The sequence below is a fragment of the Nicotiana tomentosiformis genome, chromosome 12, assembly GCF_000390325.3.
Source record: "Nicotiana tomentosiformis chromosome 12, ASM39032v3, whole genome shotgun sequence".
Taxonomy (NCBI): Eukaryota; Viridiplantae; Streptophyta; class Magnoliopsida; order Solanales; family Solanaceae; genus Nicotiana; species Nicotiana tomentosiformis.
In genome coordinates, this window is record NC_090823.1 from 130,188,900 (window position 1) to 130,206,196 (window position 17,297).

Sequence of the window (17,297 nt, forward strand, 5' to 3'; positions counted from 1 at the left end):
TAAATTGTACACTCAAAGTCTCTTAAGTTATATACTTTTTTTTGTTTCACATCTGGTGTCCGGTATTCACGTTGGGGCCTGACTAAATTGGAATTTGCATCGAAAAGTCCTACATTAGGGATAAAGTGCTCCCTAATCAAGACGATTCCATATCCAGGACTCAAAACCGAGATATCTAGTTAAAGACGAAGGAGTACTAACTAATGCACCACAACCCTTATTAGTCTTTAAGTTATATACATACTAGTACTAGAATCTATAGTACTCCAAGTGATAAATATTCATTCTTCTAATCTTCTAGTCATTTTCTTTATTCGAAAGACTAATTAAGATTGGTGTCACGTGTATTTATTAACCGCTTGTTCTTGTTACATGTTAGTATCGTATTGTATTTTTACTTTAAATATAATATTTATTTTAATTCTTACTTAAATTTTATCGTATTATATCGTTAAATCCGTCATTATGTAACGACGAAAAGTATCACTTTATGGAACGTACCTTATTTTTTCCTCTCATCTTGTCCTTCCTTATTATTAAATAATCATATTTTATCATTTACCTTATCGTTTTATATAATAATATTACCTCGTATCTTAATTTTTCTTTATAATTATAATATTGCGAGTTTATTCTTCATACTATTGGTGCATGGCATCATGAAACGACGACAAATAATATAATCTATCCAAATATTGTATACATCAAAACGATACAATACAATACAATATTATATGATACATTATGAAATGATACATAACAACCATCCAAACAAGCTGTAACGGAGAAAGCATTTTATACCAAGGACTTTTTCATTCTCAAGACTCGAATACAAGACATTTATGCTAGTCTACAAAAGCATGACACTTCTCTTTTTTTTAGTCCATTCTTAGAAAATGGAGTTGCTTGAAAGCATATTTTGAAATTACATAGGTGAATATAAAGATAATGTTACACCCCACGTTTTTTTACGTGAAAGTACGTCGTAAGTCGATTGATGTAAGATTGAAAATGAGATCCTCTTTGAAAGTATATAAAGTGATTAAATAATGTTACGTCCCATTTTCGCAAGCCTTTAAGAGTTATCATTCATGGAAAAATAATTTTTAAGGGGGACATGTTGTTACACCCCGTACTTCAGACGTCACTGTCATTATAGGATTATCTAATGTAAGCTCAAAAAGGGCGAAATCCTTCTACAAGGATAAGAAAGGCTTACCAAAGTATTAAGTAAGTTGAGATGAATACGAGACTTGTTAATCATGATTTAAATGAGTTTAAAGTCATGATATGATTATATATCATGTTTGAATATGAAATATAAAGTTTGGAAAAAATTGGATTAAAGTTGCGAAAAAATCGACTAAGGATTTGCCTTGTAACAGAGCTTTTTGAGAAATACATTTCGTGCACTATATGGGATATTTTTGGGACATATTATATACCAAATTGAAGATATTGGAATGTGGTTTCCAACTCTATTAACCGTTCATTCATACAATATCCGGATAAAAAGATATAAGCGTCTGAAGAAGGGCCAATGCGAGGGTGCCAAGTAGCACCTTTTTGACTTTTACAAAATGGGAAAATTACATCCCTTATCTCGTCTCTTTCTCCATTTTTTCAGAGATCACGACCAAATAACACTCCTAACCTTACCCTTAATCTCTCTACAAGGTCTTCAAACAAGATTATCATCCCGCACACAAAATCAAGAAGCGATAACATTAAAATGATCCTTACGACGTAAGTATCGCTATATCGCCTCTTTTTTTTTTGTAGTTTGAGTTTTGGAATGTATTTAATAGTTAATAATATGACTAATTTATGTATTTAAGCTTTTAAATATCAAAAAATATTGATAAATCTGTTTCCTAATAGTTAGAACTCACGGGACGGTGATCGGAAGCCGTGAGTTCGAGTTATTTGACTTGTAGTGGACTGTTTTGTGGGTTGTTTTGTGTTGCTTTGGGCTGTCTATTTTGCTACTGTTTAATGTAGTTTTGGAGGAGAAATTGTGTGGAGAAACACCACATAATGGAGAAATAGTGTATTAGTCGTTCTTTGTAACATTTTCGGTGTGTTTGACGCTACTATAGTTGTCGTTTTGGGTATGAAGTGATTGGGGTGTGTTGGGATGTTGTAAGCTATATATAACATGGATCTCGACTTGGATCCACTGTAGGAGGTAATTATATTGTGTTCTTTCGTGTGCTTAAGGATATCTTGATGTTGATTAAGTTAAATGGATGGACTAGACATGAACTAGTGAATAAAGTTGCTAATTGAGGATAGTTGGAGTTATGGATTATTTTATTTGCTATAAATATATGGTATAAGGCTGAAATCATTGATGAATGACTTTATTATCTTATTAATGATACTAGTAAGTTAAAGTAAGAAGTCTATAGGGGGTGATATGGGGTATACGGATTTCAATTGGGCTTGTAGCTCATCGTGAAGTAGTTGTGATTTGTTATTATTATATGGTGTCTTGTTATTGATAATTATGTATTACTGGAATTCTCTGGTCATTGTTGTTGGTATATGGTATTGGAGGAGGCTCTTGTTACAGGGGAGATATTGGTCAAATTTACATAAACAAGCTACTAGTTTAAGTTGCGGACTTAGCCTTTACTCAACATTGATTTTGAATCTCCTTATGCTATGATAGATTGAGTTGAGATATTTGAAGAATTTCTTGGAAGGTATTAATGACTCAATGGAGTTAAGGTATGTTAAGGCTATCCATTATTTCCTTTTGGCATAATTCATATGATACAAATGAAACGCGCAAACGCTGAACTTTCATAAATGACTCTATTCATAGAAGTACTAGGGGTTCCTATGTTCTGGATTCCCCATATGTCCTACTTTCATATTCTCTATTCATAGGTCTTATGACATTCTAAGAGATACTATCGACTTAATTCATTATGCATTGCATCCATTTATACATGTATACTGACCCATGACCAAATGGCGTTATATACGCGTATAGTATATGTATATGGGATATGGGAAAAGGTTATGGCGTTATATATGCACCACCACCTGATCAGCTGGTATACGTTAATGATTTCGCCCACAATGGCTGAGTTGATATGATGGGATGCCTACATAGGCTTGATGATGTTATGTACGCATATATCTATACATGGTATGGCATTTATACGCACATGCATGACATTATAAATTTTTCATGATTCACAGAGCTATTCAGAATTACATATTGAGTTATTTACTCCATGTTTCTTTCATGTCTTTTATATACTAATGCCATGCCTTACATACTCGGTACTTTATTTGTGCGGACGTCTCTTTTGCCTGGGGACGTTGCGTTTCATGCACGCAGGTCCCAATAGACAAGTTGAGAGTCCTCCTAGTAGGCTATCAGCTCAGCGGAAGGTGTTGGTGCGCTCCACTTGCTCCGGAGTTGCATATCTGGTCAGTATGATTTGGACATGTATTGATTGGTATGGTGGGGTCATATCTCAAACTTTATGGCATTTATGTACTCGTGGAGGCTTGTAGACAGATGCCATATATATGGATACTTGTATGGCCTTGTCGGCCTATGTTTTGAGTATACAAATGATCATGTCAGCCTTATAGGCCCGTATGTCGCATGCATAAGCTTCTATATCATGTTGAGTCATCACATGTCGAGTATTCTCTTATGTTTAATTCTAGTTATCTCATGACAGCCTTTCCGGTTTATTTACCCATAATAGTATGATAAGAAGGATACGTTACGTTGGTACTCGGTTGAGTTAGGCATCGGGTGCCCGTCGCGCCCTACTGTTTGGGTCGTGACAAAAGTGGTATCAGAGCAGTTCTATTCTAGGGAGTCTATAAGCCATGTCTAATAGAGTCTTGTTTATGGGTGTATTGTGTACCACACTTATAAGCAGGAGGCTACAGGGCATTTAAGACTATCACTCTTTCTTCTTACTCTAGATCGTGTGGTAGAGCTCAATTGTAATAATTCAAACTCCTAAATTTTATTTTATTCGTAATACAACGATACTTGCATCCAGAAAGACAGTTGGTAAGAGATTGAATGTGGTTGTAGAAGAGTTGAGTCAGAGGAACTCGATTTTGCATCATGCTTATGATGAGTAAATGTGAGGTCTTCAGCAGATCATGTGTAACTAAGATGTGTAAGCTTCTTGATAAGGAGCCCTAAGGCAAGAATATCTATCCACCTATATGGTAAAAAGAAATAAGAGAATCAGAAGGTAGATACAAGTTTCGGCAAGTAAAAGAAATAAGATGAAGAAGGGCACGAGGTACATAGTTAATGAAGATTATCAGTATTTGCAATTCAGATAGAGAAATACAAGCACTATGAGTTACTTTCAACGGTAATAGAATTATATACAATTGTCCACACTCATCTTAATTATGCCCTATGGGAGCCAGCAAATATAGTTTAAGAGAAAGATATGATATCAGCATCCAGCTGGGGTTAGAGTAACCCAAAAATGGTGGATGGATTGTTATTATTAGCTAACATTTCCGAAAATAGTGCAAATATGGTAATAGATCTCCTTGTGAGACACCCAGATGATGAACTCTAGAATAGTACAGTCAGCTATGAATACTAGAATTTTTAGAAATTTCAGAAGATAGGCAGTGGAATCTAAGAAGGGATAAATATTTACCTTAGTATGACTCCAGCCCTGAGTAAAAAAAAAAGGAGAATGTTAGGCATTCCGAGCCAATGAGATAAAGTAAGGGAGCAAAAAGTGAAAGAACATTTTGTTGATGTTTTCAGAATAAAGTGATAGACAAAATATTATCCGGAGAATAAGAAGGGAGTAAATGAAGCATCATGAGTAAGATCGGTAAATCAAAATATGACATGATGACGGATTCTATAGTCAAGTGAAGAAAAAGACAAAGGGAGGCATGCCTTGAAACAATAGAAGAGTATAAGCCATGAAGTCATATCCTTCTTTTGAGAAATAAGTTGGTGACTCCAACGTGATTACCAGAAGAAAATGTTAGACCCCGGAGTAATAGAAATTAGTATGAGCTGGTGAACAAGATAAAATGAATATGAATTAGGGACCGAATGATTTAACAATAGCCGACATCATGAGGATTTTAGAGATCACGTTCTAGCGATAATAAAATGGACAACAGAAGAATAACCTTTAAAGGTCATTCAGGTAGACGCTTCCCTAAAGCAAGAACTGTGAGCAGAGTTAAGCTTAAAGGACTAAGTGTGCTAATTACACTAGGTGTTACCTTCGTGCTTAAGATATTTAATTATCCCTGGTATAGAAGGGTTACCGCAATGCGAGTAAGAGTCCGTGAAGATGTGAAAAGATGCCAAAGATGAAGAGGTAAAATATTTATAGGTAAATTTTCATAGCATTAAATGTTAGTACTCCCCTAAAGGGGTAAGGTGGGGTGATATGGTATTAAGTCGGAGTTTTGTGGTTTAGGTAACTATGAAATAGTAAAGGAAGAATGTGGTAGAAAGGCGAAAGGAATGATATTGTATTTATTCAGATCTTACAGATACGACTCCAGAACATTATGCAAGCACGACGTCGGGGAGAGGAAGTAAGGGTTCCAGCACAAGATGTTATTAATAAATAAGTGCGAATAAACACTTGATATATAAGGAGCCAATGTGAGAGGCAAGTTCAAATAAAGGATATATCCCAAGGGAGATTACGCAGAATATAGATATGAGAATAGACCAACAAATAGTTAGTAGTTGATTCACGAAAAGTCTATATATGGCTAGACAAGAGAATACAGACAAATCAGCAGATTGTGCAAGATAAACATAGTGAAACCCAACATAGGGAATTCAGTCTCGAAAATTTGATGGCATCGTGATTCTTGAGAAATATTCAGATAGGAGTTGGTGTTAAAGGTGTCGTATAAGTGTTACGGAAATAAAAGAGAGTGTCACTGGGAAGACAGTCAAAAATTTCATTTCAGAAGCAACCCTACAAGCACAAGGGCGCAAAGGTAATTAACTAGGGATAATTATAGGCGAGTGAGAACATTAAAAATATCTTTGGGTATACGGTGTAATAAGCTTGCAGCTTTACAGGAGTCAGAGAATCTCCCCTAAGTACTACCACGAAAGACTAGCTAAGGAAGAAGGCTTAAACCTAAGCATAGTGACCTAAAGAGGAAATGATCTTGTAACAACAATCTCACTACAATATTGTATACACTTAATAAGAAAGTGGCACCTATCGTGGCTAATGAATGAAAAATATTTTTTTCAAATTAAGTCCTTCTAGTAGACAACTGAGATATTTATGCACTAAGTAAGCCAAGCATTCATGCAGCAAGTGACAGAACGACCAAAAAAAGCAATTGCTTACATTTAAAGACAACTGAGAAGGCACGAAAGGAAATCTATGGTGCTAGCAAGTTAAAGGAAGGTTGTGAGTAGTATAAATAGATATGTGTAGGTTGTAATATAAAGTATTGTAGAGCGACAAGGGTTTAGGTAGATGGGAGTAAGGATAAGTAAAGATGAGTGAGAAGGTGACAAGAATAAGGTTTAGGTATACATTGATGATTTCGCCCACAGTGGCTGAGTTGATATGATGGGATGTCCTCAGAGGCTTGATGATGTTATGTACGCATATACCTATGCATGGTATGGAATTTATACGCACATGCATGACATTATAAATTTTTCATGATTCAGAGAGTTATTCAGAATTACATGTTGAGTTATTTACTCAATGTTTCTTTCATGTCTTTTATATACTAATGTCATGACTTACATACTCGATACTTTATTTGTACTGACGTTCCTTTTGCCTGGGAACGCTGCGTTTTATGCCTGCAGGTCCCGATAGACAGGTTGAGAGTCCTTCTAGTAGGCTATCAGCTCAGTGGAAGGTGTTGGTGTGCTCCACTTGCTCCGTAGTTGCCTATCTGGTCAGTATGATTTGGACATGTATTGATTGGTATAGCGGGGCCATATCTCGAACTTTATGATATTTATGTACTCGTAGAGGCTTGTAGACAGATGTCATGTATATGGATACTTGTATGGTCTTATCGGCCTATGTTTTGAGTATACAAATGATCATATCAGCCTTATAGGCCCGTATGTTGCATGCATAAGCTTCTATATCATGTTGGGTCATCCCATGTCGAGTATTCTCTTATGTTTAATTCTAGTTATCTCATGACGGCCTTTCCAGTTCATTTACCTATGATAGTATGATAAGAAGGATACGTTACGTTGGTACTCGGTTGAATTAGGCACCGGGTGCCCGTCGCGACCCTACTATTTGGGTCGTGACAGATAACCAGTGTCTTACTTGAGACGAAGTACTTGTCGTCCCCAAACCAAAAGGGATGAGAGAAAAAAGCTCGAGAAAGTGTCCTTAGAAGAGGGAATATCTGAAAAACAACTATAGTTGAGAAGTCGAGTCACGTTTTTCTTCAGAAATAGAATAAAATAAAGAATGAAATAGTCTATATCGTCAAGAGTGAAGGAATCTCATCACTCTCACCATACTCCTTAGCGATATATTTTTGCCTTTACTAGACAATAGAACTCGTGTAGTTATAGTTTAGATTGTATATGTGGGGCTTAACCAATTCGAAAACCCTATTAACATGGTGTAATAGCCAAGTATGTAAGATATTTTTCAAAAGATTTTACATTATTAATAGTATACATACACCATATATAGTTATCTAATTTTTCCAGTTACTATATCGGTTTTTGTTCGCACACCCAATAATGTAATTATAGGATAACTTGTTCAATATTTTGGATTATTTTTTTTGTTTGGCTATGTAATCAGTGGTGGCAGATGCAAGGTTTTGCACAGACGTCGCTGGTGTATATTAAATTTCTATGTAAAATTAAGTCTGAAACAGTCAAGAGTTAATTTCGAACAAACCGTAGAGGTTTTAAGAATTTGCTTCTTGTCCAAATTGATGTTTTCTAATATAGTATTTATATAATTTTTTTGTGAAGTTTTTTCAACAAAACAATGTGAGATGACACCTCTTGTAAAAGTGTCTCAATAACTAATAGAAGTACTACTACTTTCTTATGAAAAAAGAAAATCTTATTGTCCCTGGGATTATGATAACTTTTACGTAGTCGATTGTGAGCTTTTGGGGTAGACAAGATTTCCTATTATTTACTTAGTTAACATTTAAGAAATTTCTGTAAATTGGGAATTAATATTCTGAAGAAGAATTTGAGATATACAAAATTTAAAAATCATAAGTGGATCATGTTACACAAGTAGGAGTATTTAATATCATGTGTACCAAGCAGAGATGAATCTAGGATTTAAATCATATATATGGTTTCAACTTTTTAAATTTTTAGCATTGAACCCATTATATATTTAAAGTTATGGGTTCACGTCTACAATGTATTACATCCGCCCCTGGTACCAAGTATTACCAACATAACTATATATGTAATTAAAATGATTCATTAACTATATGCATAACTCAGCTAAAAAATGCAAGAATCCCCAATGAATTGTCATAATATCTCCTTTTCCTGATTTCAAGTAGCTAGTTTATGCTTTAAATTTTGTTTTCTAATATTTTGACTTCAATTTGGAAATTCTGACAACTTAGCTAGAAATGAAGGTGAAAGGTACAAAGGTATATTAAATATACAGGCACTATTAACAATCTTTACAAAAGCAAACCCGTAATTTAATTAGTTTGGCCTTTATATATGTGACCTTTTGTACCACCAAGTTTTGGAGTTCAGAATCCATTTGTGGTTCTTTTGGATAAGTGTGACGGAATGTGTATTTAAAAAAAAGGTGACATTTCTATATATAACGCTCTTTTAAAAAGCGCTATATATATATATATATATAACGCCACTGTAAATCGTGCTATACAGCTATGCATAGCGCGGTATATAACCGCGCTATATCTGTTTTGTGAGCCCACCAATAAGTCTCATGCGTTTAACTGATATAACAATAATTCAAATGGGTATAGCACTATTTAAAAGAGCGCTATACCTAAAAAAAATCAGCCCACGGAGCTAGGCATTGCCTTATTTAAAGGCGTTAGGATTTTACAAAAATCCATTCAAAAATATTCCTAACTCTCGTTCAAATTTTTCTTCTTGTTAAATTCTCAAGCATTTTTTCATAATATCTGAAGAGCGAAAAGTAAGGATTTCATTATATTAGGGGGGGAGGGGGGATAAAGTTGTAGTGGCGAATAACTCTGTGAGCTATAGTTTATCTCCACAGTGTCATGTTAAGTTGCTACTTACAATGGAGTACGATAAATTGATATCGTTGTTATGTAATAAAATGAGTATGAGAAAACGTTAGGTGAACCTTAAAGTAACCGGAAGATATCCGTATTCCGTCACTCCGCAAGGGGTTGCTTGTTATGCTGAGTTTAACATCGACGGTGATGAAACTTTGAGGGATTTTTTTAGGACTCCGGATGAATACCGAAAATTTTTTGTGATAAAAATGTTGGAAATGTACGTCAAGGTCGAAGACGTTCGCAATAATGAGGTTGCGCATAGAAGGGATAACCCTTAGTCATCGGGTGGTTATTCTGGAGCAGTTTTTGCCGGACAGGTTCCGGATGAAAGAGTTTGCCCTGATTTAAACTTATCACCACGGGTGAATGAGGAGCGAGGAAATAATTTCTCTCATGCTTTACATAATCTATAAGATAAGTGGTAAACTTTAATTTTTCTTAGTGTTACGATGTATATTTTTGTTGTATTAAATTTGTATTAACACTCATATATTCCACAGGGGGTACCGGCCAGATATGACTTTTACAAGTTATGAACCCACGCCCAGTTGAAATATGCGTAGTTCTGGTGTGTTGGATCATGGTGGTCCATCCAGGAGTCATCACCAACAGGATAATGTCCATCAAGGAATGTCAACACGTTACAACTTGTAAGTGAAGTGATATAGCTATATGAAAAGTATTTATTAATTTTAGTAGCTTATTATTTTGTTATTTGTGCAGTGAAAACGAGCAAGTTAAACCACATGTCCTCACTCAATTGCCCGAAGACGACATATTAAATCGGGATCTGGAAGATGCACAGAGTGAGGAAGAGAACAGTGATTATGACAACAATGTCGATGATTCCGGAGATGACACACCCTTCCCTCGCGAGGATGGTGATGAGGAGGAAGAGAATGAAGGACCTGATTTGACGAGGGAGTATGCTCCACCCCCTGTTAGACCAAGAGTGTACGAGTCCCAAGTGTCGTTTCATTCAAGGAAGATTCCCTACCTTGATAACTTGCCAAGTATAACGGATGTGGATGCTCTCACAAGGGATTTTGATGAAATTCGGACAGCAATGTGGGATGATTCTAGCCAACGGTGCTGGCAAAGGGCATACTTTTTCCTGATAAAGCGCGCCTAAGCAGGGCGGCAAAAATACACAACGTAAAAGAGTGTCGTGAGATGACGATATGGGAGTCAACTCCGGAGGTATACAAGGTTGTTTGCCACATATAGTTTACGGGTTGTCATTGGATGTTGCGTGCGAGCAAGAAGAAAATAGGTTTGTGGCAAGTGGGTAAATACATTCCCACCCACAGATATGAAATGGACACACTCAATGGGAATCACTACAACTTGGATATTGACTTGATTTCTCTTGTCCTTATTCCACACCTTGAAGCGTCCATAAGGTATAAAATAAAAGAGTGCATTACATCAGTGCACCAGGAATATGGCCATACCATTACCAAAATAAAGACATTTCTCGGGCACAAACGTGCGTTTGAAATTATTTATGGTAACTGGGATAAGTCATTTGCAACTCTACCCAAGTACATGACCGCACTGCAACACTTTAACCCCGGGACGGTTGTTGAATGGAAGCTTGAGCGGAGTCCAGAAAAACCAGAATATATATTCAATTACGTGTTTTGGGCATTTAAACCAACAATTGAGGGTTTTCCGCATTGCCGGCCGGTAATATCCATAGACGACACTCATGTCTATGGAAGGTATGATATCAAGTTGTTGATAGCCGTTGCAGTAGATGCTAATGGACAAATATTTCCTCTAGCTTTTGCTATTTGTGCCAATGAAAGCCAAGAGACGTGGATGCTGTTTTTGAACCATTTGAAAGAGCACGTTGTCAAACAGCGTTCCGGCATTTGTCTAATATCTTATCGGCATGGTGGTATCTTAAGTTCTGTAAAGAACTTGCCTGCATGGAAAGAACCTTATGCCTACCACCGTTACTGTGTGAGGCACTTTATGGCCAATTTCCAGAAGGCACATCCCAACAAGGATCTGCATGATTTGATGTGGATGGCAGCAACAGACCACCAAGAGCATAAATTCCGGAGGCACATGGAATCTATCAGGCAGGAATACGAGAGATCCTATCATTGGTTGATGCGACATGAGCTTCACAAGTGGACTTTGCATGCGGATGGTGGAAGAAGATGGGGAATTCTTACTACAAACGTGTCAGAGTCTTTCAACGGGTTATTGAAGTCGGCAAGTGTCTGGGCCAGTAACTCTCCCTCCCATACGTAGGCGGACCTATGATCACCCTGTAACACTAATAGCTCATCGGAGACAGGTCCGGGATGCATAGGCAGCACGTCCATGTCGTCTACTGTAAATTAAATAATTATTTTTTATAATTATATAATATTTAATTGGACATAGTATATATCTATGGGTTCGAGGCTCGATATTTGATGCCCAATAGCACCCAGCTATCCTGAGTTCTTGTATGTGTCAATTTTATTATTTTCGTAATTTTGTATGTTTGATATGTAAATTAAATAATTATTTTTTATAATTATACAATATTTAATTGGACAGAGTATATACCTATGGGTTCCAGGCTCGATATTTGAGACCCAGTAGCACCAAGCTATCCTGAATTCTTATGTGTGTCAATTTTAATATTTTTATAATTTTGTATGTTTGTTTTGTAAATTAAATAATTAATTTTTATCATATTTAATTGGACAGAGTATTTACCTATGGGTTCCATGCTCGATATTTGAGATTCAGTAGCACCAAGTTATCCTGAATTCTTATGTGTGTCAATTTTAATATTTTCATAATTTTGTATGTTTGTTTTTATAAATTAAATAATTAATTTTTATCATATTTAATTGGACAGAGTATATACCTATGGGTTCCATGCTCGATATTTGAAGGCCCAGTAGTACCAAGCTATCCTGAATTCTTATGTGTGTCAATTTTAATATTTTCATCATTTTGTATGTTTGTTTTGTAAATTAAATAATTAATTTTTGTAAATTGGACAGAGTTTGTGTTTGATCTATCAGTATAAAAGATACTTAAACTACATGGATTCTACGCTAAAAGGCTCTACATTTTACTACGCTAAAAGGGCACTAGTCTTTAAGCAAATAAATAATCTAAACTAGATAAAAACAACAAATACATTTTAATCATAAAACAAACACAAAACACTAATATCTTAGTCTGGATAAAAATAACATACTAGTTTAATCGCAAAAAAAATTACAAAACAACATGGAAACACATTCAAAATAACTAATATGCATTATTATACGAGTTTTGACATAAACTAAATCGGAATACCTTGATTTATCTTTTTCAGAAAGTCGATGAATTGAAAATTTGAGTCCGAAACGAGAAAACCACAACAATAGAAGGCTTGTCTAGGATGTGGGACCTACAATCTTATCTTTTTATGTGACGGGTGGGGTCCACTACAATTTTTTTAGAAGGAAATTTGGGGGGGGGATTGATTCAGAATTTTGAAATTGGGGGGGGGGGGGGGATCGTCTGGTTCGAATGTGGGGAAGAAGAAGGGGGACCGTTTATTTATCTATGTATAGCGCGCGGTATATAACTGCGCTATACATATATAGCGCGGTTATATACCGCGCTATGCATAACTGTCTTATCAGCCATGTATAGCACAGTTTACAGTGGCGTTATATATAAAGAGCGCTATATATAGAAATGTCACTCTTTTTTTAAACATACATTTCTGTCACACTTGTCCAAAAGAACCACAAATGGGTTTTGAACTCCCAAGTTTTGTGGTGGATCGATGATATTTTTTTAATCTTAATTAAAGGTGTATACGGTCGAAATCGAGCTCGCCTACGACATGGTAGGTTCAGGCTCGAAACATGACAACCAAGGGCTGAAGATCGACCTCGACTCCCACCGAGCTAGAACCCGGGGTCAGAACACCTGCCTTCGAGAATATTGAGTCTGAGACCCCTAGTCGACCTTAGCCCCGAATGAGCCAGAAGAAACATTATTAAGATAACCAATAGAAGACCGAAATATCCGAGACCCTACGACATGGTAGGTTCAGGCTCGAAACATGACAACCAAGGGCTAAAGATCGACCTCGAGTCCCACCGAGCTAGAACCCGGGGTCAGAACACCTGCCTTCGAGAACATTGAGTCCGAGACCCCGGAGTCGACCTTAGCCCCGAACGAGCCCGAAGAAACATTATTAAGATAACCAACAGAGACCGAAATATCCGTGACTGGTCGGCTATTACGGCGGGAATCTCGATGCCTATCAATAAGGAACCAGTAATCAACAATTTAAGAAATCTTTATCTTTTATAGAATTGTACCTGAAGTAAGACTCCTCTAGTATATAAAGGGGATCTCATAGTTCATTTGACACATTGTAACACGTATTTCAAAACAAAACATTATTATTCTCTTTATGTTCTTATTCTTCTATCTTGATATCGATCGAAATATGTTCGGCTCGAAGGTGGATAACCTTCCAAGGTTAAAACTATTCAATTCGTGTGGTTTGCATTCACATTATCATATTTATTTAAATTGCCATCTGATTTATCATTTTGTGTCAAGTTAATCCACGTATCCTTAAAACCACTTACAAATTCAATTGTTATCTGATTTTGAGGGTAAACAGTTTGGCGCCTACCGTGCGGCTAAGGATAATAATGGTTATTTGATACAAATCTCCATAACACACACTACTTTACACTTGTTCTTTGAAGTGTCTCTAATTTCAGGTTAAAACTTAAAATGTCAAACTCTCAATCAACGCCCCTACATGTTGACAACGAGTCTGGTCATCACGGTGAAAATAACAATATAGCGCCCGGTGACGAAGTACCGCCCGTTGATCCTATCGAAATTCCGATCGCAGACCCAATTGACGCTAATTCACATGTGGCTATCAACACAAACCTGCCTATTGACCCCGAGAATAGCGTCCATGGTGGAGCCCAATCGAGGGCTCAAAATACACAAAACGTTGGTGGATACATGATCAGTTTAAGGGTGATCTTCGAAATATTGCAGGCTCAACAGGCGGCGATAGATTAGTTATAGAACCAAAGCCGCGCATCGAGCAGAGTTGAACCCGATCCACCCCAGGAAGTCATCCGCAGGGATGAACCGGTCACAGAGAGGTCAAATGAAAATGAATCGGGGACTAACCTCGAGATCATAAAGATGCTCGAGGAACTGACAAAACGGGTAGAGTCAGGGGAGAAGAAAATCGAAGCTAATGACAAAAAGGTGGAAACTTACAATTCCAGGATAGACCAAATCTCAGGAGCACCGCCGATATTGAAAGGCCTGGATTCCAAGAAGTTCATGCAAAAATCTTTTCCTCCGAGCGTGGCTCTGAAGCCGATCCCTGAGAAATTCTGCATGCCCGAGATTCCTTAATATAACGGAACGACCGTCCCAAATGAGCATGTAACCTCTTACACATGTGCCATCAAAGGGAATAACTTGGAGGATGACGAGATCGAGTCTGTCTTGTTGAAGAAGTTCGGAGAGACCCTGTCACAGGGAGCTATGAAATGGTACCGCAACTTACCTCCTAATTCTATTGACTCATTTGCTATACTTGCATATTCTTTCGTGAAAGCACACGTTGGGGCTATCAAGGTCGAGACCAGGAAATTGAACCTTTTCAAAGTAAAACAGAAGGATAACAAGATGCTCAGAGAGTTCGTGTCCTGATTTCAAATGGAACAGATGGACCTGCCACCGGTCGCTGATGATTGGGCCGTTCAGACTTTCACCTAAGGACTCATCATTCGGAGCTTATTGGCTTCACAACAGTTGAAATAGAACCTGGTATAATATCCGACCATCACTTGGGCCGATGTACATAACTGATATCAATCGAAAATCAGGGTCGAAGATGATCAGTTTGGGGCGCCTTCCGGGTCTGTATATCCCGTCAGAACCATCGCTAGAGTCAAAAGAGACATCGATCGTGAACTGATATCAACTAGGGAGAGACCGAAGAAACAATGGGTCCAGACGAAACTCTATGAGAAATGAAAGGAGAAGTGATCGAGGTCAGAGCAATCAGGGGCTCATGAGAAAAACAACTTCGACAGGCCTATCGGGCCTAAAGAAGCACCAAGGTTATCGGAATACAACTTTAACATCGATATTGTTGCCATTATATCAGCTATTAGATGCATAAAGGACACCAAATAGCCTCGACCTCTACAATCCGATCTGCGCCAAAGGGATCCTAACCAGATGTGTAAATATCACGGCACTCACGACCACAGAACGGAGGATTGCCGACAGTTAAGAGAGGAAGTAGCCCGACTATTCAACAACGGGCATCTTCAAGAATTCCTGAGTGACCGAGTCAAGAATCATTTCAGGAATAGGGATACTAACAAACAGATCAAACAAGAAAAACCTCAACACGTCATTAACATGATCATCGGTGGGGTCGATCTCCCTCAGAGGCCGATGTTGAAGCACACCAAAGTATCCATCACGAGAGAAAAACGGACACTAGATTGCATACCGGAAGGAACCTAGTCTTTCAATGACAAGGATGCGGAAGGGGTCGTGCAACCCCATAATGATGCACTGGTAATATCTGTACAGATAAATAAATTTCGAGTTAAGCGTATGTTAATTGATCCAGGTAGCTCGGCCAACATCATCCGATCAAGGGTCGTAGAGCATCTCGGTCTACAAGACCAAATCGTGCATGCAGTCCGAGTTCTAAACGGATTCAACATGGCATGTGAAACCACTAAGGGGGAGATAACATTACCGGTGAATTCCACCGGGACCATCTAGGAAGCTAAGTTTTATGTAATCAAAGTAGACATGAGGTACAACGCTTTGTTCGGAAGGCCATAGATTCACAACATGGAGGCAATACCCTCAACTCTGCACCAAGTGTTAAAATTCCCAACACCGGGTGGGATTAAAATAATCTACGGAGAACAGCTAGCCACAAAGGATATGTTTGCGGTCGAGGAAGCAATCCCGACATCCGCACTTGCAACGACAAAAGGGCCAAGTTCGGTCACAAAGCCAAAAACTAAATACTCCCTTCGTTTCAATTTAGATGAGGTAGTTTGACTTGGCACATAGTTTAAGAAAAAAGAAGAAACTTTTGAAACTTATGGTCTTAAAAGCTTAAGGGATAAAAGCTTTGTGGGGTCATGACATTTGTGTGATTATAAAAACTTCTCATTAAGGATAAAATGGGTAAAATGAAGAGTTTAAAGTTGAATTATTTCCAAATTTAGAAATGTGTCAATTATTTTGGAAAAGACTAAAAAGGAAAGTACCTCATCTAAATTGAAACGGAGGGAGTAGCAATTATCGACACCAGCTCTGACCCAACCGGAGAAACAGAGGACTGATGAAGACGATGATTACAGGGTACCCATGGCTTTTATAGCCCCCGATGATTACGACGCCACTAAATCGACAGTCGAGGAGCTGGAATAGGTCATATTGGTCGAGCATCTACCCGATCGAAAGGTTTACCTGGGCACGAGGTTAAGTCCTGATCTTAGGAAAAAACTCATTCAGTTTCTTATAGTTAACATAGATTGTTTCGCTTGGTCCCACCTTGACATGACATGGATCCCACCGAAAATAACCATTCATAAGCTAAGCCTGGACCCGAAGTTAATTCGGTGAAGCAGAAGAGGAGAACCCAATCCGAGGTCAAACATGCTTTCATCAAGGACGAGATATCTAAACTCCTTAAAATAGGTTCCATTCGGGGTGTTAAATACCCGGATTGGTTAGCGAATGTAGTGGTAGTCCCTAAAAAGGGAATAAATTAAGAATGTGTGTAGACTATAAGGATGTGAATAAGGCATGTCCCAAGGACTCTTTCCCTTTGCCCAATATCGATTGCATGACCGATGCCACTTCCAGCCACGAGATCCTCAGTTTTCTTAATGCCTACTCCGAGTACAACCAAATACGGATAGACCCGGATGATCAGGAAAAAACCTCCTTCATCACTAAATACGGCACATACTGCTATAACG